Source organism: Rhinatrema bivittatum, chromosome 2 (assembly GCF_901001135.1).
Source record: "Rhinatrema bivittatum chromosome 2, aRhiBiv1.1, whole genome shotgun sequence".
Taxonomy (NCBI): domain Eukaryota; kingdom Metazoa; phylum Chordata; class Amphibia; order Gymnophiona; family Rhinatrematidae; genus Rhinatrema; species Rhinatrema bivittatum.
The window spans coordinates 202315779-202339996 of NC_042616.1; positions in this window are offsets into that span (position 1 = coordinate 202315779).

Genomic DNA, 24218 nt, shown 5'->3' on the forward strand with positions numbered 1-24218 from the left:
TGTCCTTTCTGTTGTCGTACTCTGCCCCTATGGCATCCTGTAGTGCCTTATTAAATATGCCTTTAAGCACGAGTTCTTGAGTTCTTGCCCCTGGGTCCTTGCCCCCCAGATGTATTATTCTTGCATCCAGGGCCGTACTCTAGTCCCTCAGGCACTGTACCGGGTAATACAGTAGTCAATGCACGCTGGGCTTGCCATCCCTGCACCGGCCTACTCGTGCGTGAGGTCGTTTTCTTAGGGAGTGACCAGTGATCCAAGCGACCTGCTTATGACTCCTGCAACTCTGCAATATATAATAAAGAATTTATGGTTATATGTGGTTACTTTTTCGAAAGAACCAGTATTGATCCTCTCGGCTCGCTACTGCCCAATTCTCTTGCGACCCAAATGCCTTTTATCCCTGGGTCAGTTACTCCATAACACCAGCCCCACTAGTGTAGGGTACAGCTCTAAGACGTATGCTCTCTGTGAGTCCGTTAGTAACCTCTTCCCTTCACCCTGGTTCTGTATGCCCTGTGTTTGGGCTGAATGCCCCAAAACCCCCGCCCCCTGAGGCATCAGTATGCCTATCCGGGTCTGTGCTGTCCAGCGTGCTTCCGCATCAGTATGCTTATCCGGATCTGTGCTGGTCAGCGTGTTTCCTTAACCCATACCTTGCTGTATGCACATATTTCATTTGAAACTGTTGGGCCGCATGAGGCCTCGGTATGCAGAACCGGGTCTTGCTGGAAAGCGATGGCCCTTGTATAGTGAGTGCTTGAATGTAGTAGTTGAGGAAGTAGCCCCATACTCCTTAATGGGGTAGCTGTCTGCTGGCATTAGGGATGTGAATCGTTTTCCATATCGTCTTAATGATAGAAATCGTGTGGCAGGGCAAGAAAATCGTCTTAGGCACGATTTTTTAGTTAAAAAATCGTTAAAAATCGTTTTTTCCGATTAGTGCGCACTAACTCGAGTTAGTGCGCACTAACGGGAGTTAGTGCGCACTAACTGGGAGTTAGTGCGCACTAACTGAAAATGATACAATTTGATACTTTTCAGGTCAGTTAAGGTCAGTTTAGGAATGAATATGTATTCCTATTGGCTGCCCTCTTATTTATTCATGTTACCAAGTTTCCTACTGACAGTATATGAGGGATGGGAAATGGAAACAGTTGGTAGCTTGACAAAACAAGTAATGTGATCAGTCAATGTGACTAGAACTTGTGCCCTAACCCTGATACCAGGGGTATTGTGATCTTCCTGCACACAGTGCCCTATCCCTATTAATACCAGGAGTGTTGTGATCTTCCTGCACACAGTGCCCTATCCCTAATACCAGGGGTGTTGTGATCTTCCTGCACACAGTGCCCTATTCCTGATACTGGGGGTGTTGTGATCTTCCTGCACACAGTGCCCTATTCCTGATACCGGGGGTGTTGTGATCTTCTTGCACACATCCCGATATCAGGGATAGGGCACTGCATGCAGGAAGATCACAACACTCCTGGTATTAATAGGGATAGGGCACTGCATGCAGGAAGATCACAACACTCCTGGTATTAATAGGGATAGGGCACTGCATGCAGGAAGATCACAACACCCCTGGTATCAGGGATAGGGCACTGTGTGCAGGAAGATCACAATACCCCGGAGGAGTGAGGGTCAGGCAGCTCCCCCCTGTCTGTGAAGCCAGCCTCTCACTAGTAATGCAGGGAGGGAGCTGTCTCAGACTTCACCATCCACCCCCCCCCCCCCTCACCCACACACCATTCACTAGCTGGGACATGGGGGAAGTCAGGAGTGAGGGACAGGCAGCTCCCCCCTGTCTGTGAAGCCAGCCTCTCACTAGTAATGCAGGGAGGGAGCTGTCTCAGACTTCACCATCCACCCCCCCCCCTCACCCACACACCATTCACTAGCTGGGACATGGGGGAAGTCAGGAGTGAGGGACAGGCAGCTCCCCCCTGTCTGTGAAGCCAGCCTCTCACTAGTAATGCAGGGAGGGAGCTGTCTCAGACTTCACCATCCTCCCCCCCCCCCCTCACCCACACACCATTCACTAGCTGGGACATGGGGGAAGTCAGGAGTGAGGGTCAGGCAGCTCCCCCCTGTCTGTGAAGCCAGCCTCTCACTAGTAATGCAGGGAGGGAGCTGTCTCAGACTTCACCATCCTCCCCCCCCCCCTCACCCACACACCATTCACTAGCTGGGACATGGGGGAAGTCAGGAGTGAGGGTCAGGCAGCTCCCCCCTGTCTGCGAAGCCAGCCTCTCACTAGTAATGCAGGGAGGGAGCTGTCTCAGACTTCACCATCCTCCCCCCCCCCTCACCCACACACCATTCACTAGCTGGGACATGGGGGAAGTCAGGAGTGAGGGTCAGGCAGCTCCCCCCTGTCTGTGAAGCCAGCCTCTCACTAGTAATGCAGGGAGGGAGCTGTCTCAGACTTCACCATCCTCCCCCCCCCCCCCTCACCCACACACCATTCACTAGCTGGGACATGGGGGAAGTCAGGAGTGAGGGTCAGGCAGCTCCCCCCTGTCTGTGAAGCCAGCCTCTCACTAGTAATGCAGGGAGGGAGCTGTCTCAGACTTCACCATCCTCCCCCCCCCTCACCCACACACCATTCACTAGCTGGGACATGGGGGAAGTCAGGAGTGAGGGTCAGGCAGCTCCCCCCTGTCTGTGAAGCCAGCCTCTCACTAGTAATGCAGGGAGGGAGCTGTCTCAGACTGGTATCAGGGTTAGGGCACTGTGTGCAGGAAGATCACAACACTCCTGGTATTAATAGGGATAGGGCACTGTAAGAGATGACTGTAGTAGATTGAATAAAGATCTGATGTTTCTGCTCTCCTCACACCAAACAAAAACAACACACAAGCAGAGAAGCCCTTCTTACAAAGCTGAGCTAGTGAGTTAAGTAGGAGGAAAAGTAAACATACTGGTGCCAGTGTGGCTACTTAAAAAATACACTTACCAACAATCAATTACATATATTTGAACTGTGTACAGTTCCAGCCAGGACCACCTTTCTAAAATGCACAGTGATTGGCAAATTCAACATGCACTAGCATTTCAGGTGCCTGCTAACAAAAATAATAAACAAACAAGTTCTAGTCACGTGAGTGCTGATCATTACATTACTTTTTTTGTCAAGCTTCCAACTGTTTCCATTTCACATCCCCCCAACCATATTGGTAACATCAATAGATAAGAGCACAGCCAGCCAATAGGAATACATACATACATATTCATTCCTAAGTGACCTTTACTGACCTGGGAAGTGTGAACACTTTGTTTCATTTTCTGTTGGTGTTCGTTAGTTTCCAGTTCCATTTCCCATCCCCCCAACCATCACCTCAGTGGTAACCTTGGTAACATCAATAGATAAGAGGGCAGCCAGCCAATAGGAACACATATTCATTCCTAACTGACCTTCAGTGACCTGGAAAGTGTTTATTTGTATCATTTTCAGTTAGTGCGCACTAAATCGAGTTAGTGCGCACTAACGGGGAGTTAGTGCGCACTAACTCGAGTTAGTGCGCACTAACACGATTTAACGATTTTTAACGATAAATCGTTAGAATTTCTATTGTATCGTGTTCTATAACGATTTAAGACGATATAAACATTATCGGACGATAATTTTAATCGTTGAAAAACGATTCACATCCCTAGCTGGCATACAGGTTGATGAATGCTGCTTGATGCCCAGGAAAGGAAATGATTGCCTGACCCCTGGTCAGAGGAACCCCAAACTTAGTGATGGACCGGAACTCTCCCCGCTGGCAGCAGTGGTAGTTCCACTGTCTGGGCTCCAGGAAATAAGATTTCCCAAATAGTGGGGAATGTTGTCCGATGTTGCTGCGAGCCAAATGTCTCCAGGTAGCCGCAGGAAGTACTGTTGTCTCCAGGTAGCCGCAGGAAGGACTGTTGTCCCTCCGATTACCCTCTCGATCTCCCCTATTGCCTGAAATGTAAGAACAACTTCCTCCAGGCATTTGTGCCATATCCTCTGTGGATCCTGAATGCACGGGGGATCTCTCCACTGGTTTCCCTGGTGGGACTCAACTGCCGTGGCTGTTGGCCCTGTTATCGTTATCTCCTACTTGATGGGTGATGGGGCTTTCTAACTTTTTTCTTTCGTCGGTGGGTGAACATGCCAGCCCGAATTTGCAATGCAATGACGCCGGCATGTGTGTGTCCTGTGGCGGCTCCCTCCCGACCGATTGTCTGCTGTGTGGTAAAGTGTGCTTGGAGATAACTGTCATGGGTCTCCCGAGCACCCTCCCTGCTCCATCGCCCTGGGTGCGATCCGCTGCATATGGGGGTCAGCCTCCGGCTCTCCCCGCTCCCTGAAGCGACTCACCGACTCACGTCCATTTTATTTATTTACTTATTTATTTAATTATTTTTGCCGTAATTCCTCACAGTTTGGCCACGCGCGAAGTCCTCCATCCAATCGCCGGAGTTGTCATGACTCCTCGTCACACTGTCCGTCATAACCGATCCATCGCATGTTCTCTCTCAGTCGCCTGATGTGCACCGTCCATGCAAGCTGGGAAGAGTTTTTTATCAGATTCCCTTGTGCATCTGCCTAGGCGTGCCCTCACCAAGTTCTAGGTTACGTTCGTGCCTGTTTCTCGGCCTCGCTCCAAGTTGCGTTCCAGGTTGCGTTTGTGCCTGTTTCTCGGCCTCGCTCAAGGTTGCGTTCGTGCCTGTTTCTCGTACTCACTCCACCCTCATTTTCGCTGTGGAGACTCCCTTCGGTCTTGATGGATGACTTGCGAGTGCGGCGTCCTCCTGCTGCTTCTCATCTTTGATTGCTACTACGATCGAGTTGGCAAGGACTCAAATCTTCTCTTTTTGGGTACGACTCCCCAAGCTACTGTGCCTCCCTATGCTTACATGGAGTACAGTTCCTCGGGGACTCCTTTTTCGCTCTTCTTCATTTCAGCTTGCAGAACGGGATCTGATACTCGCTCCTCTCGGGCCAGCGGTCCTGCCTGGTGGCGATCGCATACGTGAACACACTGAGTTCTAATGCCAATAGTAATTGGTACTCGATCCCCGAGGGTCCTTGTTCCTCGTCCCTAATACTCATTACAGTCTAAGACAGTCTGTTAACAGGCATAGGTTTAAACTTCAACATCTAAGCTGATGATATTCAGCTTCTTATACCCGTAGTAGACACAATTGAGCTATCATCTACCTTAATAAACATTTACCTTGGAGCCCATAATCAATTAGTATGCCATATGAAAATAGCCCTAACTAGGAAAAATGGAAATTATTCTTCTTGATAGAAAACCAAAAGATAACATTACAAATACTAGCAAAATGCCAAGTGCTGCTGCTGCTGCCACCAACATACATGGTGTTGTGAAACATCAACTTGGAGAATGCAGGCAACCCTCCCACTTCCTCTCGCAGGCGAAGCGAGCACTCTACCACTTGATCTAAAGCATTTGGCTGCCTCCTGGCACTTCCCTTCCCAGATCTTAAAAGGTGGTCACACAAGTGTAGAGAAAACAACAAATCCCATTTTTCCCTCTGTCCCGCGACTGTAGAGAAAACCATTTTCCCACTGGACTGCGACTAGTAAGGAACACGTGATGGATCGTACCCGGGGCAGTAATGGGGGAAGGACAGGATAATGAGAAAACTCTTCCATTTTACAGTCCTGACAGCTCAGTTTTACGTGTGCAGGCCATGCAATCACTTTTAAAGATACGCCTGGTTTGTTTTGTTTTTTTTTGCGTTTTGTGGCTGCCCCGATCTGGACCGCCGGAATAGGCCCTCATGGTCGTCCCCCGTCCCCCCCCCCCGTGATTCAACTTCACGTCGCACAACGCCACCTCGATACCTCCCCTCCGCCCGACTACGTGCCGGGTCGCCATCCGTGTGTGCCTGATCGCCATTCTGCGCCGCCACCACCGTCCTCCCGATAAAAGGACTGTTCAGAGATTTTGTGCCGGCGTTTTGCACGAGAGAAAATGGTATGATTTCTATTTCCGACTGTCCATTGGAAGCAGTACTCGACTGTGGCTCCTGTTCCTGAATACTGAAGACTCTCTGTTGTATATGAAAACATTACAGATATCTACAATTGTGAGTGTATCATCTACCACTGGTTGTGTCAAGCATACCCTGTCTACTTCCTACTTATAGTCTCTCCTAGCAGCTCAGCCACTCAGAGATCGTAATTCCAGTATCTGATGGACTGCAGCCCAGCCAGGCACATCAGCTCACTACTGCCATCTCTGGTGATTCTACTTCCAGTCTAATAAAGAAATGTCTGTATCTATCACAATAGTCCAGCCCATCAGGTGGTCCCTCTCGTGATCTCCTCTTGAGGGTGCTGTCTCATCTGCCATCGACCTAAGAATGTAGCTAAAGAGTAACAATGGCAGCAGTGGGATCTGAACCCACACCCCCAAAGAGACTGGCATCTTAAGCCAGCACCTTAGTCTGCTTGGCCATACTACCCCATGATGATAGGAAAAGAACTCTGGAACCCTTATTCTGCCCTCTCCACCCGTTCCCATCTCCAGACTCCCCAGTCATCTCCCATCTATTGTCTGTCTGGGTATATTCCTTCATGCGCGCTAACTCTGCATCTGGGAAATCCATTCATTCATATAGTTAATAACTTATATTGCCATACTGGGTCAAACCAATGATCCATGAAACCCAGCCTCCTGCTTCCTAACAGAGGCCAAACCAGGTCACAAGAACCTGGCAATTACTCCAACATTAAGCAGATCCCATGTTTAATAGCAGTGGTGATTCCTAAAGTAAACATTGATTAAGCAAGTAATGGACTTCTCCTCCAAGAATCCATCCAAACCTTTTGGAACCCAGCTACACTAACCGCCCCGCCTCTGGTAACAATTCTGGGCATACTTGTATGTTGAGTGCAAAATAATTTTTGTCTGATTGTTTTAAATGTGCTACTTGTTAACGTCAAAGAATGCCTTCCATTATCTGAAGGAGTAAAAAATTGATTCACATCTGTCCATTCTATACCTCTCGTGATTTTAAATACCCCTAACCTGTTGCCCGTTCAAGCAGAACAGCCTTAACCTCTTATAATCTTTTCTCATATGGGAGCTGTTTTCTTCCCTTTATCATTTTTGTTGCCCTATCTCTGTACTTTCTCCCTTGTAAGTATATGTTTTTTGAGATGCGGCAACCAGAATTGTAGCATATTCAAGACGGGGTCCCCCCATGGGGCGACAGAGCGGCAACACGCCATTCTTCGCCCCGTTCACCAATCCTTTCCCCATGCTTGCCTGTCATCGCTGCAGCACACACTGAGCCAACAACCCCAATGCACCAACTGCCATGACCCGCAGACTTCCCTCCTGGGTGGCAGCTTGCCACAAGGAATACCTCGTCGTGTAGCCGCAGCCCGGGCCATCCTTCCTCACATGCATCACCCTGCACGTATGCACGCCAAAACTCATCGAACCTCATCCGCTAACGCAAGTCCTCGTGCCATTCATATCAACCTGCATTTTTTTTTTTTTTAATTCTGTCTGGTGTTTACCATGTGTGAATCAAGCAAGACTCAAAAAGGCAGGTCATTATTGCGAGCTTTATACCCTCCCCACCCCCCAGGAAGAAACGAATAGAGAAGGTTTACAGTAACAGCGTTCCTACCAGCAAAGCATGCCTCCTCGGCAACGAAGGAGGGTATCCGGTAACTGCTCCCCTCTACATTTTTCTGTCTTGCAATGCCTGCCCGCTTGCAGATCTTTATTCCTATGGGGAAAACTGATTCCCCCCCCCCCCCCCCCCCCCCCCAGCAGCCGCACCTTCCTAACCTCGTGGCTCATCCACATACCCCACGTGCATACTAACACTCGCTCTGAACCGGCTGAACAATCCTTTATTCTCTTTGTGCCATTCAACTGCCCCCATGCCCCCTAGCAAACTGAAACCTCTCGAGACATTGTAAGGTTACTCACGTGAGCAGTGTGCTGGGACTTGAAACTGCAGCCTCTCCATAACAGAGGAAGCACTCTAGGTGCTGTGCTACGCATGCTGGCTAACTGCAGCCCAGCCAGGCACCTGAAACTTCTCAAGACATCATAAAGTTACCGCAAATGAAACCTTTCATGCAATCATATAGTTACCGCACAAGTTGTTTGGGTTTTTTTTTTGTGTTGTTTTTTTTTTTGGTTTTTTTGGTTGTTTCGTGCTGTAAGCCCTCCCTCCTCCACCGGAAACCCGGCTGATAACGTGGATCTGGTTGTGTGGCTGCAGGCCTGCAATCCCTCCCAACAGAAAAGTAGCAGCGATAGCCGGAGCCAGCATGCTCTCCTTAAATTTTTTTTTTTTTTTTTAAATCGGAGGGGCAGGAAAACAAAGGCCTTCCTGTTCCTGTCCTACCTCGCACGCCGCAAGGAGGAAGGTAGGCACCGGTCAGTCGTGCGCGGCATTCGGGGCTGCCTGTGTGTGACCCATGCGGCCAGGGCTGCTCGGCTCCCTATATATATATATTTTTTTTTTTTAGTCTAACGTGTGGCCCCATCGCCCCCAAGGCAAAACGCAACGACCACCCCACAATCATAAATACAAATGTAGGCTCCCTGGGCAATGCCCTAATTACCGCCCTTCTTTTTGCCGGAGAAATCGAAAAGAGGGCTCCCTGGCCTCCGTCGCGGCCCTTTAAGGGGCCGATGACGTCATTAGCCGGTGCCGCTGATGCTCCCTCGCACTGAGGCAACCCGGGGCAGGTCTTAGCGCCCGCCATCACACCCCCGTGCCTGGATGATGGTGTTGGCCTGCTCCCAAATAGCTCGCAGTCGCTCCTGCCGGCCTTGCCGCACCCCTCTCATTCCCTTCCCCCCTTTTCTGTCCGTCCTCCGTTCTTCGTTGGGTGGGCGGCGCCTCGGTTAAGGGTGGGCTCTAGCTAGTAGGTTTAGGCCCACCTATTAATTTTTGAAAACTCTGCTGGTGCTTTAAACTCTTCTTACGTTTTCAGGTGGGGTCCTTTTTTTTTACAGTTATACTATTTACCTCTCAAGTCTACTGCTATCACTCTGTGCATTTACAGTTTATATTACTACAGATTACCACTATGACTCTTCCTAAGGAAGCCAAAAATCCTACCTTCATAACCCTTACAATGTTGTTTAGCTTGGCTTAAATTCCCTGTTCCATTACTTTTAGTTTGCCTTGTCTAAGACTTGTGCACAGTTCACTTTCAATTTCTCTTTTTCTTTAGTCAATCTCAACAACTAAACTAAGAGAGTCCAATTCTCTGTAGTTAGGGTTTTTAACTTAGCTTTACATGACGGGTTTCCTAGTCAGCCTCAGAGTCTTCCTCTGCTGTATCCTCCTCAGTAGCTGAGGTTACCATCTCTCCCCTCTGCTATTGCAGAAGCCTTTCTTATACAACAGCATCAACTACTAAATGAGGTGCTACTAAGCACACCAAATGCTGATTCATCCCTGCTTGCACTCTGCCAAAGTTAGTCAGCAAGGAATTCTGGGAAATATAGTCCTAAACCAAAGCTATCTTGGTTTCACACCCCTGTTATTCTCAGACAAGTCAAAAAACTGCTGTTTTTTTTAAAATCCAAGTTCTTTTTTCCAGACAGGAGCTATTACCAAACCATCACACCTGATTCTCTTTTCTTTATATGGGAGCCCTTTATCATTTTTGTTTCCATCCTCTGTACCTTTTCCAGTTCTAGGATGTCTTTTTTGAGATGGGATAACTAAAACTGTACATAATACTTTGGGTACCATGGATTGATAAAGAGGTAATATGATATTTTCTGTTTTATTCTCCATTCTTTTTTGGACCATTCCTAATATTATGTTTGATTTTTGACTGCCACCTATATTTAGACAAGTGATTTGAAGCAGCGGGGTTATCAAAACATTGCAAATAAAATAATTATGTTGATAATTAAAATTTGTTTGACTATATTTGATGCCTGAGGAAAAACACATATTTGAATGTTCTCCAAGATCCTTTTTCCCCCCTCACCATTCTAGACATAAGAAAATCAATGTTTTACTATTAGGATTATAGAGAAGAAGAAAATACAAAATAGGGCATTCCAATCCCCTCCCCCCCCCCCCCCGCCCAAAAAACCCAAACAAAACAAAACATAAATTAGTGCTGAGTAGGCATGTGCAGCAGTAAAATATCTGTTTCATTTTAAAATTCATTTTGTGGGGACCCTAATTCATTTCTTTAGTTTCAAAATTAAAAAAAAAACATTTTTTAGTTTGATTTGATTTTGTTTGCCACTAAAGGCAATGAGGGAAGAATTACAGGTAATTTTCATCCTTTACTGGGCTCTAGAACAGGGTTTGTTTGTTGTTTGTTTGTTTTTTTAATCAAGTGTATTAAAAGTTGTTGGAAGAAATCAGCAGAAAGGGAAAATAACTCCAAAGTGCCTAGAAAGACTGAAGAGACTGGAAAGTTGCACCAAAAGTGGCATGAATACCCTACAATTCTGTAAAGGGGCAAAGGGGTACCAGCATTGGCAGGATTTCACCAAGTCACTCTAAGAGGAGCAAAGAAGTAGAAAAGGTAGGAAGAATACCCCAAAGCTCCAAAAGAGGGCACCAGCAACAGTGCCATGAATCCTCGATGGCATCTCAAGTGGCAAACTGGCACTGAAAATGGCATTAGCAGCCTAAGGCATCATAAAGAGGGATCAAAGTAGAAAAGGTGGCAGTAAAACCTCCAAAGCTTGTACTGAAGAGCCTTGAAGCAGCACAAACAGTGGCTGCAAGGCTCCAAACCACCATGAGAGGTTCAAAGCAGCCCCCTCCAGACCAGCAAGGTGTTAGCTCTGTGGTATGACAGCAAGGCACAGTGGCAAAGGACACTAAAAGATATAAGGTCTGAGCATGGAAGCAATGTTGTATGGCACAAAGACCCCCAAGGTACAGGGTGGAATTTTGATTTTCTTATAGAATGGGTTTGTCAAATGTACATCACAATGGTTTCTCTAATGATTGTGGGTAGTTTTCCAGGAAAGTATTAAGGGCTGCCTTATTTAGGAACCATATTCCACATCATTGAGCTTCCCTCCATGTGTTCCATTTTCCCATTTTCTGTTTTTTCATGAGATCTCTGGCACTACTCTTTGATATCACATTCAGAACAATGAAATGATTATGCTTGAACTTCTTTTGTTTTGTGCCAGTATTTTCTCCTTCAAATGAGGGCTTTTTAGGGCAAATAAATCTTCACATATTCTGAATCTGAATGCTGTCAAGTTGACATTTCCTCATTTATTGATTTTGCATGAGTTCCCTTTTACTACTTTAACCTTTTATGGTATTCCATTCAGTAAATGGTTTCTCTTGAACATCTTTTGTCTTGTACCAGCAGTTCATCCTCTGAATGAAGTGTTTGTTGGAGAAACTACCCCAGTTTAATCAAACATTCAACAGGGTGGGAGATCCAGGTTGAGTTTGATGAAGAAAAGGAAGATCCATACTACAAGTTTTGGGCTCTAGTAATAAAAACTGTAGTTTTTTTTTTAATTTATTTCAAATGTAATTTCTGGGGATAAAACACCCTAGGATAACAAACCAAGAAGAGTGGAAATATGGGAAAAAAGAAAACCCAGCTTCAAAAGAGGGCACCAACAATATCATGGAAGTTTGGCATGTGACAGCAAGTTCTTTTTTGGTGGTGTGGCAGCTGGGTGGGGGTGGGGGGTAAGTAGGTATAATTCAGTAAGTCCATGGAAGGAGAAGTTTGTTTCTTTTGTCTATTTTTCACACTTTTTTATTTTTGGAGAAAACAGCACAGTGGAAACAACAGCAATGAACAGGGTGTGAAAACCATGGGATCATTGTTGAGGGATTAGAATAAAACAAAAAACTGTAAAATAGGTAGAGGTCAGGAGAAATTTTTTTCTCATAGTATTCACCTCATTTTCTGAGGAAAAGCAAACACCCAAGTATAAAGGAGAAACAAACAACAAGGAAGGACCTGTCTTGCTGAGCAGCAAGCGTGGTGAGCCATTAAGCCACTGTCAAGTCAGCACTGCCTATTTTGTGTGAAAGCACAGAATAGGCCTTGGCAGGTGGAAGCCAAGTCACCCCAGCCAAAGATCCTCTGCCTAGCCAATCATAAGGGATGTGCAGAGGGACGCCATGTGTTGCATTCGGGATTCGTATGCGTCGGGGGGCAGATACGTTGCATTCAGCAAGGGGGGCCCCTGATACGTTTATGCGTTAATTCTTATTCATTTCCCGGCTAAAATTAAATTAACTACAACCCTCCACCCTCCTGACCCCCCCAAGACTTACCAAAACTCCCTGGTGGTCCAGCGGGGGGTCCGTGAGCGACCTTCTGCACTCGTGCCATCGGTTGCCAGTATTCAAAATGGCGCTGATAGCCTTTGCCCTTACTATGTCACAGGGGCTACCGGTGCCATTGGTCAGCCCCGTCACATGGTAGGAGCAATGGATGGCCGGCGCCATCTTGTGCTCCTACCATTTGACAGGGGCTGACCAATGGCACCGGTAGCCCCTGTGACATAGTAAGGGCAAAGGCTATCAGCGCCATTTTGAATACTGGCAACCGACGGCACGAGTGCAGGAGGTCACTCATGGACCCCCAGCTGGACCACCAGGGAGTTTTGGTAAGTCTTGGGGGGGGGTTAGGAAGGTGGGGGCTTTGTTTAAATTGGCTCTTTTAGACGGCCGAATTATTCAGCCAAGATTCGTTGTATTTGTGGGGAATTGCGATACGTTTCGCTTCCCCACGAATACAATGAATATGGCCCTATACATTGCGGATTACCAATTCGTAGGTAACGAATGCACACCCCTACCAATCACTTCCTCCTTGGGATTTGCCCTCAGGTTATGGCAGCCAGCAGGACTTACAGTGTAGATTGAGATCCCTTCTGAAGTTGAGGCAGGCTGAAGACAAGGAATAGTCAGCTTTCATCCCAAGGTCAAGGCAGGCTGAGGACAAGATGTGCTCAGGTTCCATTCTGAGGTCGAAGCAGGACAAGATGTGGATAGGTGTAACAGCACCAAAACACCCACACTCATACAACTTAATAAACAGGCACAGCAGGTAGATGGAGCAGTAGCACCAAAACACCATGCTGATATTAGGAGCATGGCAGTTAGGCATGTGCCTCTAGGTCCCCTATGCTGGTACCTGAACATTTATTTAATTGTAAAGATGCAGAAAGAAAAGCACTGGGACTGTACCATATTGTTTGTTGGTGCCTTATATCCTATCAAACTGTGTTTTGATGTTTTGATGTTTTGATGTTCACTGTACACCCCTGTTATATGTAAACCGGCATGATGTGTTTGCAACATGAATGCCGGTATATAAAAATTTTAAATAAATAAATAAATAAATACAGTCATAGGTCTTAGAAAGTTTGATTCATCCTCTGAAATTGTTTGTTCTTTTACTTTATTTTTAATTTTTGAAATGCAAGTAAAATGCCTCTAGCAAGTCAAAACAGGTAAAATAGAAAGCCAGTACTTATCTCGGGTCAAAGATATCTGTAAACACCATGACAGGCTTCAAGACCATTCATTCCTCAGAAGTGTGTTCATTTATGAAACAAGTTGCAAGTTCTTTACAAAAACACTCATACACCCAACACTGCAGCATTTCGAAAAGGTCTTTCTTCTTCAGGGATTAATGTTAAGAAGTAGCATTAAAGATGAAAAACACCAACCAGCTGTCAAAGTTCAAAGAGATCCTCATGACTGGATGAGAATGTTGTTCTTTGCACAAGCCATTTTCTTCCTGTGAAGCTCATAAGGGTTCCTCAGTTTTTAGTATTGGTACCAGGGGTATGGCAGAGGGACATCAGGCAGCAAGTATCCTGTGCTGGTACTCAGGGTATGGCAGAGAGACATCAGACAAATATTCTATCAGCTGTAAGACAGATGTTGGAGGGTTGACAGCTAGACAGGACAGTGAGGAGTTCAAATTCTGGTTTCTTTGTGGCAGATAATGGTACTAATATTGTAAAGGCACTGTTGTTACCTGTGTCAGCCTACCCAATTTTAGACATATTTACATTTTCTTCATCTGTTCTACCTTTCCTTGTCCCTGACATGATTGTTTTTATGTCACTGGAGATATGAAAATTGCAAAAAAGATTAAATATTTTTCAGTGGTATTCTAATACCCACTGCCTAGTGCCCACTACCCACACTGTGCCCATTGCCAGGCAAACAGTGAGAGTCAAACTGTCTATTCTGTATGAACTATTTCTCTGACATAGACAGGCTTTACAGTGAAGCCTGATATGATGCGCTTTCTGCCCTGCTCACACACCTGATTGAACTAATGCCACCAAAATAATCTAAAGCAATCATATCCCACTACCTACACACTAAGAACAATTGACTCAGCTGAAGGGAGAGTGGGAGGGCAACTTGTGATGCCAATCACATGAGATTCAAGAACAAGAATCCCGGGAAGCCCTCTTTTATCCTTCCTGTTTCTTACTCCACTACAGATGTCTCTATGGCCAATCAGATCACATCGCAGGGGAGCCAGCCTTCCACCGGACCAGACGAAGGATCACATGGCTTGATCCCTCTGGCACAGCTGAGGTCCTGCATCCACAGAGGCCATGGGACCTGATAACACTGCTAGCCCCGCCCAGCCGTAGACCAAACAACAACCATAGTGGATTGCCATTTGCAGTTGCTTATTTGCAGAGCTGGTGCAAGTTTCATGGCACCACTAATTTTTTTTCCATCAGTCATGCTTTCTTTTTATGTAATATTGCCTCCATTTCTACTTAACTCCTATTTTCTTCAGTTTTGCAGAGTATTAAAAAGCTGCTATTGCCAATGGTTGAGGATGATGTGTACTCAAAGCTTGCTGTAAATTGAAATGCCCTTTCAGGAAACTTTGAATGACCGTCTGAGTAAATATAGCTTTTAGATTGGGTTTGTGTTTTCTGGCACACAGAATTACCGAGGGAATCCAATACACACCTTTTATGAAGCTAAATAAAATACTGGATGATTAAAGTTCTTTGCAGTGCTACATAAATGATAACAATGTTGACACCAAAATATTAAGCACATTTAAACATACAACACTTTTAACACATTAACATACTTTCAGTAAATCTGTTTTGACAGTCAAAACCCAATGTTTTCTTATGCTGAAATCCTGTTTTTGTGTACATAGAGTTTGATTCACCAAAATTCCTTTTGGACTTTGGAAGGCAAGCAATGGAAAAAAGCACAGATAGTAACTGTCAGAAGCAGATATTTGGGAGATAAGTGAAAACAAGAGATTTTAGAGTACAAAGTTACCATTGATATCTCATAATTAACCTCCTCTTTACCCACACATATTCCTTTTCCCAAATACACATCTTTTGTTCATTTCTTTTTTCATTTGGACCATTTAGTCCTATCTACTGTTTCCTATCTTTTATCCAGGTACCAATCCCTAATAGGATACTGCCTCCAATCCTTTGATCTCCAAGTTTCTGAGGAGTCTCTTATGAGGGTCTTTGTCAAATTCCTTCTGAAAATCCAAATACACTATGTTAATTGGCTTACCTTTGTCCACATGTTCATTTGCACTTATCCAAACCTGCAGCTACACTAACTGCACTAACCACATCCTCTGGCAACAAATTGCCAGTGCATATATGCTTTTCCCTATTTTCCCCATTTGGGTCTGCTATTTTTTTGAATGATGCCCTTTTGGTTTCACTTGCCACTTTCACTTCACTATTACACCATGCCAGCAGTCCTTTGGGTTTTTTTTCAGCCTTTTTTAATCTATGGAATACATTTTTTCTGGGATTAAAAGATGGTAATTTTAAACAGCATCCACAGCTCCTGCAAGTATTAACCTTGGTTGTGCCTTTTAGTTTTTTTCCTAACAAATTTCCAGATTTTATCATAAATCTTTTATAGATAAATACTACTATAGTAGGTTTCCTTAGTATTTGCCCTACAATGATTATGTCAAATTTTATTATATTTTGAACAATGCTGCCAAGTGGATCCACCACAATTATCTCTTGCACCAGGTCCTGCATGCCACTGAGAACTAGATCTAATATAGTTCCCCTCTCATCAGTTCCATGACCAATTGCTGCATGCAACAGTCATTGATGGCATCTAGGAACTTTACCTCCCTTGCATGCCCTATTGTGACATCTACCCAATCAACTCACAGGAAATTGAAGTCTCCCATTATTATTGGGTCGCCCAATTTACTAGTCAGTCTAATCTCTATTAGCATTTACCAGCCAGATGGGTGATAACATTTTTCCACTACTATACTCTTCCATTTCACCATTGGAATTTCTATCCATAAGGATTCCAGAGTGCAGTTTGTTTCCTGCAAAACTTTCATTCTTCTTGACTCTATACTATCGTTAACATCTAGTGCCAACCCTCCACCAATTTTATCTGCCCTATTATGATTATATAATTTGTACCTTGGTATCACAGAGGTCCATATTAAAAAACATTTAGCTGGCTAACTCAAAAGTTAACCAGATAAATTAATATTTGGGCACATATCTGGTTAAATTCTAGCCAGCTAAAGTTAGGAGGCTAGAATTTAGCCAGATAAGTTAGGGACATTCAGAGTTCATAAGTAGGAAAAGTAGAATTAGCTGGCTAACTCAGATATTAGCCAAATGAGTTAACTAGCTAAATCTGGTCAGGCTAAAGACCTGCTCTAAAGTTATCTGGTTATAGTTAGCCAAAAACATTCAATAGTGTAGCTACACTATTGAATATACCTCCAAAGTTATTTGGATAAGTTTATCTGGCTAAGGGGGTTATTTTCTAAACGTTTATCACATGCATTAGGGCCTTATCACACGCAATAAGGTCCTAAGGCACATGATAAATCCCTATCGCACGTGAAAAGGGGCTTTTAATGTGCAATAGGATGTTAATTAGCTGGAGGAGAGGAGTCAGGGTGGGGAGGGGCGGAGTCGGGGCGGGGACTGGGAGGAGTTGGCCGCAGCACCGCTGCTGGCGATAATGTGAGGGACATTATCGCCGGCAGTAGCGAGGCAAATAGCACAACCTTTTACGGTGGCACTATTTGTGCGAAAAGCTACAGCCGCCCACACTGCAGCCGGTGAAATCGTACCACCGGGGTGCGAATGGCTGCAGCCTTTTGCAAGCCCACACCCCTTCACCCCGCCCCCTTTTTCGCTGGATTCATCATTCAGCGAAGAATGATAAATCCAGCCCTAACTTTGCTATCCAAACTGTATCTGAATATGGACCTAATAGTATCCCATTAGTTATACTCCTTCCACCAAGTCTCCAAGACTCCTATTATCTCTATATCTTCCTTTAGTTCCAAAGAGAGGTAGATATTCAGAAATAAACATTTATGTAAGTTATCTGGATAAGACTTAATCAGCTAACTTAAATAGGATATTCAACACCCTGGCTATGCTGCTGAATATCTCCGTATTTGGTGCTTCTTAGCTGGATAAGTTACATTTAGATAAGTTAAACCTGATCTATGGCAGGTCTAACTTATACAATTGACGTAAATGGATAAGTCCATATATTGGCAGTTATCCAGCTAAGTTAGCTAGATAAGTAGCACCACTCTGATCTACCCACTACACACCCACTAGATAACTAGCTAGCTAGTTAGCAGGATAAGTAGCTTATATGGCTAAGAAGTGCCTACTGAACAGCCGAATATTCTGTGACTACCACTTTGCCAGATTAGTCACCATTTATCTGGTTAAATAGCGCTGAATGTTGGCAAACTAGGCAGTCACCTAGAATGGGATACAGCAAGCATGAATTTCCTGAAGGGAAATCTTGCCTCACCAATCTGCTACATTATTTTGAAAGGGTTAATAAATATGTGAATAAAGGTGAACCAGTAGATATAGGGCCAGATTTTCAAAGCCCTACGTGCATAAATCCATAGAATTTACACATCTGGGGGGGGGGGGGGGGGGTTTACATGCGCCGGGCCTATTTTATAAAGGCCCGGCAATGTGTGTAAAGCCCTGGAATGCGTCTAAGTCCCGGGGCTTCAAAAAAGGGGTGGGGTGGGGCGGGGCCAGAGCCCTCTGGCACAGCGGCCATTTGTCGCTGTGTTGGAGGATCACATGCTGGCAGGCTGCTGGTGCGCACAACTTGCACCTGCCCAGAGACAGGCGCAAAAGGTATGATAAATGTTGGGGGAGTTAGAATAGGGCTAGGGGGTGGGAAGGTTAGGGGAAGGGATGGAAAGATAGAGTAGGGGAAGGGAAGTTCCCTCACAGGCCGCTCTGAAATCGGAGTGGCCTGGGAGAGAACAGGTGAAGGCCGCGGGCGTCGGCATGTGCAGAGTGCACAATTGTGCACCCCCTTGCACGTGCCAACACCCAATTTTATAACATGCGTGCACCTGCGTGCGCATGTTATAAAATCGGGCGTCAATGTCTGCATGCAGGGTAGCACGCACACATGGTAGCCCGCTCGCTTCTTTTAAAATCTACCCCATAGTATATTTGGATTTTCAGAAGGTATTTGACAATGTCCCTCATGAGAGGCTTCTAAGAAAACTAAAAATCATGGAATAGGAGGCGATGTCCTTTTGTGGATTACAAACTGGTTAAAAGACAGGAAACAGAGAGTAGGATTAAATGGTCAGTTTTCTCAGTGGAAAAAGGTAAACAGTGGAGTGCCTCAGGGATCTATACTTGGACCGGTGCTTTTCAATATATATATAAATGATCTGGAAAGGGAAACAATGAGTGAAGTGATCAAATTTGCAGATAACACTAAATTATTCAGGGTAGTTAAATCCCATGCAGATTGTGATAAATTGTAGGAGGACCTTTCGAGACTGGAGGATTGGGTAAATGAAATGCCATATGAAATGTAATGTTGACAAGTGCAAAGTGATGTATATAGGGAAAAATAACCCTTGCTGTACTTACACGATGTTAGGTTCCATATTAGGAGCTACCACCCAGGAAAAAGATCTAGGTGTCATAGTGGATAATACTCTGTAATTGTCAGCTCATTGTGCTTTGGTGGTCAAAAAAGCAAACAAAATATTAGGAATTATTAGGACATAAAATATTATAATGCCTCTGTATCATTCTATTGTGAGCCTACACCTTGAATACTTGTGCAATTCTGGTCGCCGCATCTCAAAAAATAGTTGAGATATAGCTGTACTAGAGAAGGTACAGAGAAGGGCAACCAAAATGATAAAGGTGATGGAACGTCTCGCCTATAAGGAAACATTAAAGAGGTTAGGGCTGACTGTACAACTTGGATAAAAGACAGTTGAGAGAATGGGTAAATGTGGAACAGTTATTTACTCTTTCAGATAATAGAAGAACTAAGGGACACTCCATGAATTTAGCAAATAGCACATTTAAAAACAAATCTGAGAACATTATTTTTCTTTTAATGTACAATTAAACTCAGGAATTTGTTACCAGAGAATGTGGTTAGGGCAGTTAGTGTAGCTGGGTTTAAAAAAGGTTTGGATAAGTTCCTAGAGGAAAAGCCCATAAAGTTCTATAAATCAAGTTGACTTAGGGAATAGCTACTGCTATTACTGGCATTATTAGCATGGGATCTATTTAATGTTTGGGTATTTTCCAGGTACTTGTAACCTGTATTGACCACTGTTGGAAAAAGGATACTGGGCTTGATGGACCCTCAGTCTGACCTATTATGGCAACTTCTTATTTTCTTAGATTTAGTTGGATCCATATGTAACATTTTTTAACATTGAACATCTGAAATTGCCTGTATATTTCATTCACATATTCCACAATATTTTTCAGTGATGAAACCATTATCTTCTTTCAAACTTGCAAGGGCTGCTCTTTCAGATGGAGATAATTTGTCATACCTTTTGCTGTGATGCATATCAAGCTTCATAATATCTTGCAAAACTAACCTCTTAAAAGTTTGAATAACTGGATCCAATGGGCCTAGAGATGCCCAGACAGATCAATTTCTTACCAAAGATGTAGACATACTAGATGTTGTATTTTGTTAAAAAAGAAAAACATTTCAAGGAAATGGAATTAATATATCTTTCAAGATTCACACACAATTGAAATGAATCATAAAAAGTAGTAAGGATGAATGAAATATCCATAGATAAAATAGGTGTCTCAGCAGCAATCAATGGCTGATTAGACAAATTTATCACTGCTGATTTCATGTACTAATCTGAGCGGCAGACCATGTCCATATTCTCTGCTTGTGATCAGGCCTGCAATTCTCCAATTGGTTCACTTCCTCTTTCCTGCTAGCTGGTTTGTAAAAAAGAAGACAGAATCCATACGTATCTGCTAAGGATATGTTTAAAAAATGCCTTTTGGAAATTTTTAAGGTTTCTGAGGCTGCAATACCTCCTTTGTCTATGTTATATTATTTGCCTTCATTTAAGAGAAAAGAAAGTCAAAATAGTGTCTAAGGTATGGATCTTCTTATTTCTAATCAGGATTTATCTCAATTTTTGGAATCTTCAGATATCGTTCAAGCTCAAGTGGCTACTTATGGTGGTTACTTTCACTTTTGAATTTGATCGAGATTGGGCATTACGGATTTTTTTTTTTAAACACCGGCATGAACTTTTTTTTTATCTCACCATCAGAGACTACCCTGATGTTTCTAAGCAAACACAGAAAAGGAGCATCAATTTCTTTTGATGAGACCTAGCATTTCTCAGATTGGTGCAACCATTATGTTGAAATTTCCATGCAAATGCATCATTAAATTTAAGGGATTGTTATATGTTTTTTTTTATACTCCTTCTCAGCTTACTTCTTTTCTAAGTGATATACCAGTTGTATCATCCGAGAGTTATGCTCTTATTCAGCCTGTTCCTCCTCTAGACAGTTGAGCACCCTATGTTATGATTTTGTAACCGCTGTATAATTAATGCTTTTTAATAATTTTCCTTTAAGATCCATTCGGGCATTTAATTTTTTTTTCTAAATTGGATCCTTTACTGAGGACTTGTGGAAATGAAGAATTATCTCTATCTTTGTTATTATTCACATTATGATACTTATTTCTTTTCTTCTTTTCCTTGTCACTTTCAATATTTTTCTTTTCTTGAATGTAATAGAAAATGCATAAATAAAAAGTTGAAAAAAAAAAGGAGACGGAAAAGACAACTTGTTAAACTTCCTCACCTTCCAATGAGTCTCTGTACAAAGACAATATGATTGTTCTTTTTATTGGTGACAGAGCTCCATTTTCATCTTGTGCAACTTCTGCTAATTTATGTCTTTTGAATTCAATCCTAAAATTATCAATAGACTTCTGAAGAGCCTCATATTTGCAATTTAAAAAATCAGATACTGTTTCAAATGTTAAGCAAATCAATCTCTCATCCAACTGCTGTTTCAATTTGATTAGCTAATTGTTTAGTAGTTTCTATAATTAAGGCCATTAAGTCTAGTGATAGAATACCAACATTCAACAAAACTAGTATCATTAGCAAAAAGTTTTGGTTCTTTCAAAATCCTTAATTCACAAGGGATCCTTTCCTGTCTACAGTACTCTAGCTGGTTTATTTTAAAAGTCTTGCGTGCGCCAAAACTGGTAGATATGCATGTGTCTTGGACGCGCGTATACCATGCAGATTTTAAAAGGCCGTGACAACATGCCTATCTTCCATTACATGAACAAAAATGTTTTCTGGAAAAAGAGGAGGGGCATGGGTGTGGTCTGGGCAGGGCATGGGCGGGCCAGGGCTAAGGCATGAATTCTGTGAGGGTCCTCTACCACATAACTTTACTTCTGCTATGGATGGCGTGTAAGTAAGAAAATAAAAAAATATAGGCTACTTTTTGAGGTTTAGGGGGTCTGATCTGACAGGGTAAATGGTAGGCAAACTAACAGGGGGGTTAGGAAGGGCAATTGTTTAACTGGATGAACTGGGAACGAACTGGGAAAATAGGCTCTAGGGTTGGCAGGCATATCTAATGAAATCCCCCCTAACGTGGTCCATGTGGCATTTGCACGCACATGTGCCTGTGCATATAAACTGAGGCACACAAGTACGCACATCCAAGCTGTTTTATAATATGAATGCATATACGCGCATATGTTATAAAATGGCCGCAGCCTTTGGTGTGCTCCAGTAAAATGCGTGCACATGCACGCCTGTGCATGGCTCTTAAAATTTACCTCTATGAGCACAGCACCACGTATCTTGGTGCATACAGATTTTTATATCATGAAAAAACATCTGCCCATTCTGTAGGTGAGGACATAGAGGCAGGAGTTTGTAATGAAGATGGTCCTTCAAGTACATTTTTTAACATGTTTAGTGATATAACTGAAAGCACTGCACCAAGTATGCTGAACCATGCCTAAACCTTAAAGATAAATCCAACTAAACAAGGCAAGTGAAGATGCTGACAAAAAGTCAAACACAAAATAAACCCTCACTACAAACTCCTAAAAATTGCTTAATCATACATTAAAAAAGGAGGAAAAGACCTAAGCATTCACATTGCTCAGTTTGAAAAACCTCCTTTAAAAATAAGTTAACAGTTATTTTTTATATGTTCAATAAAAAGAACTTTTTTTTTTGCCCCAGTAGGGACTGTTAATGAGAACTTATCTAAAAACTCTGAATATCACTTCTTCAGTATGGAAGATGAATGCTCAAATTATCCCAGAAAAACAGCTTGTACTATAAAAGTACATTTCTCAAATAGGATGGAGCCTCTGCATATATACACAATGACCAAAATTCTAACTTTTACCCTAAAATGATATGATCCCCCTATTTCTTCCCAATCATCATGCCTGCTGCAGTACTGTGCACTAGGGATGTGCAGACCAAAAGTTTAAGTTCATAAGTCCATAAGTCGAAAGGGGGTCCCATTTGCGGTCAATATGGACATATGGAGAATTCCATAAGTTGAGTCTATGTCCATATGTGCAAATAAAAATTTAAACCCCTCACCCGCCTTAATCCCCCCCCCCCAAGACTTACCAAAACTCCCTGGTGGTCCAGCGGGGTCAGGACGCCATTCCTGAACTCCTTTGCAAGGAGCATGTGACGCGGCGTCACGTGATTCCCCTCGGGTTCGCTCCCGGACCCCTCGTTGGGCTCAAAAGGAACTTTTGGCCAGCTTGGGGGGGCCTCCTGACCCCCCCAAGCTGGCCAAAAGTGCCTTTTGGGCCCAACAAGGGTTCCGGGAGCGAACCCGAGGGGAATCACGTGACGTCGGCGCCACGTCAGAGTGACGCGGCGTCACGTGCTTCCCCTCGGGTTCGCTCCCGGACCCCTCGTTGGGCTCAAAAGGAACTTTTGGCCAGCTTGGGGGGGCCTCCTGACCCCCCCAAGCTGGCCAAAAGTGCCTTTTGGGCCCAACGAGGGTTCCGGGAGCGAACCCGAGGGGAATCACGTGACGTCGGCGCCACGTCAGAGTGACGCGGCGTCACGTGCTTCCCCTCGGGTTCGCTCCCGGACCCCTCGTTGGGCTGAAAAGGTACTTTTGGCCAGCTTGGGGGGGCCTCCTGACCCCCCCAAGCTGGCCAAAAGTGCCTTTTGGGCCCAACGAGGGGTCCGGGAGCGAACCCGAGGGGAAGCACGGGACGCCGCGTCACTCTGACGTGGCGCCGACGTCACGTGATTCCCCACGCGTCCGCTCCCTGACCCTCACGGAACTTTTGGCCAGCTTTGGTAAGTCTTGGGGGGGGGGATTAAGGAGGGTGAGGGGTTTAAATTTTTATTTAGATCAACAATCGCGATTTCCAACGTATTCAACATAGCTTTGTTGAATACGTTGGAAATCCAATCGTTTAAGCCTCATCTTTTTTTAAGTTAAAAAAAAAATAAGTTGCATTTTCCATTTAAGTTCAAAACAAATGCACACCCCTACTGTGCACCCATTGCAACCTTTTTAAGGTTCACTACAGAGATTCCTACATAAAAGATGAGCAATAGTCCACACGACGCATTATTAGTGCATGAATTTGTGTAGCTGAATTATTTTGAGACAAAGCCAGCAATAACTGATGAATCAATCTCAGATGATAAAAAAGATGATTGAAGCACCATCGTAATCTAATGCTTCATCGTCAATTTGTCATTGAGCCATACCCATAAGGTGTAAATAGCACATTACTTACAGCTCTTTAAGATGTCTCCCAAACCTCAAGATCCATAATGCTTTGATTTTAGAAATATTGACCATAAGTCACCGCCTTAGACAGCAATTAAGTCTATGTTAATACTTCCCCCTGGTCATCTT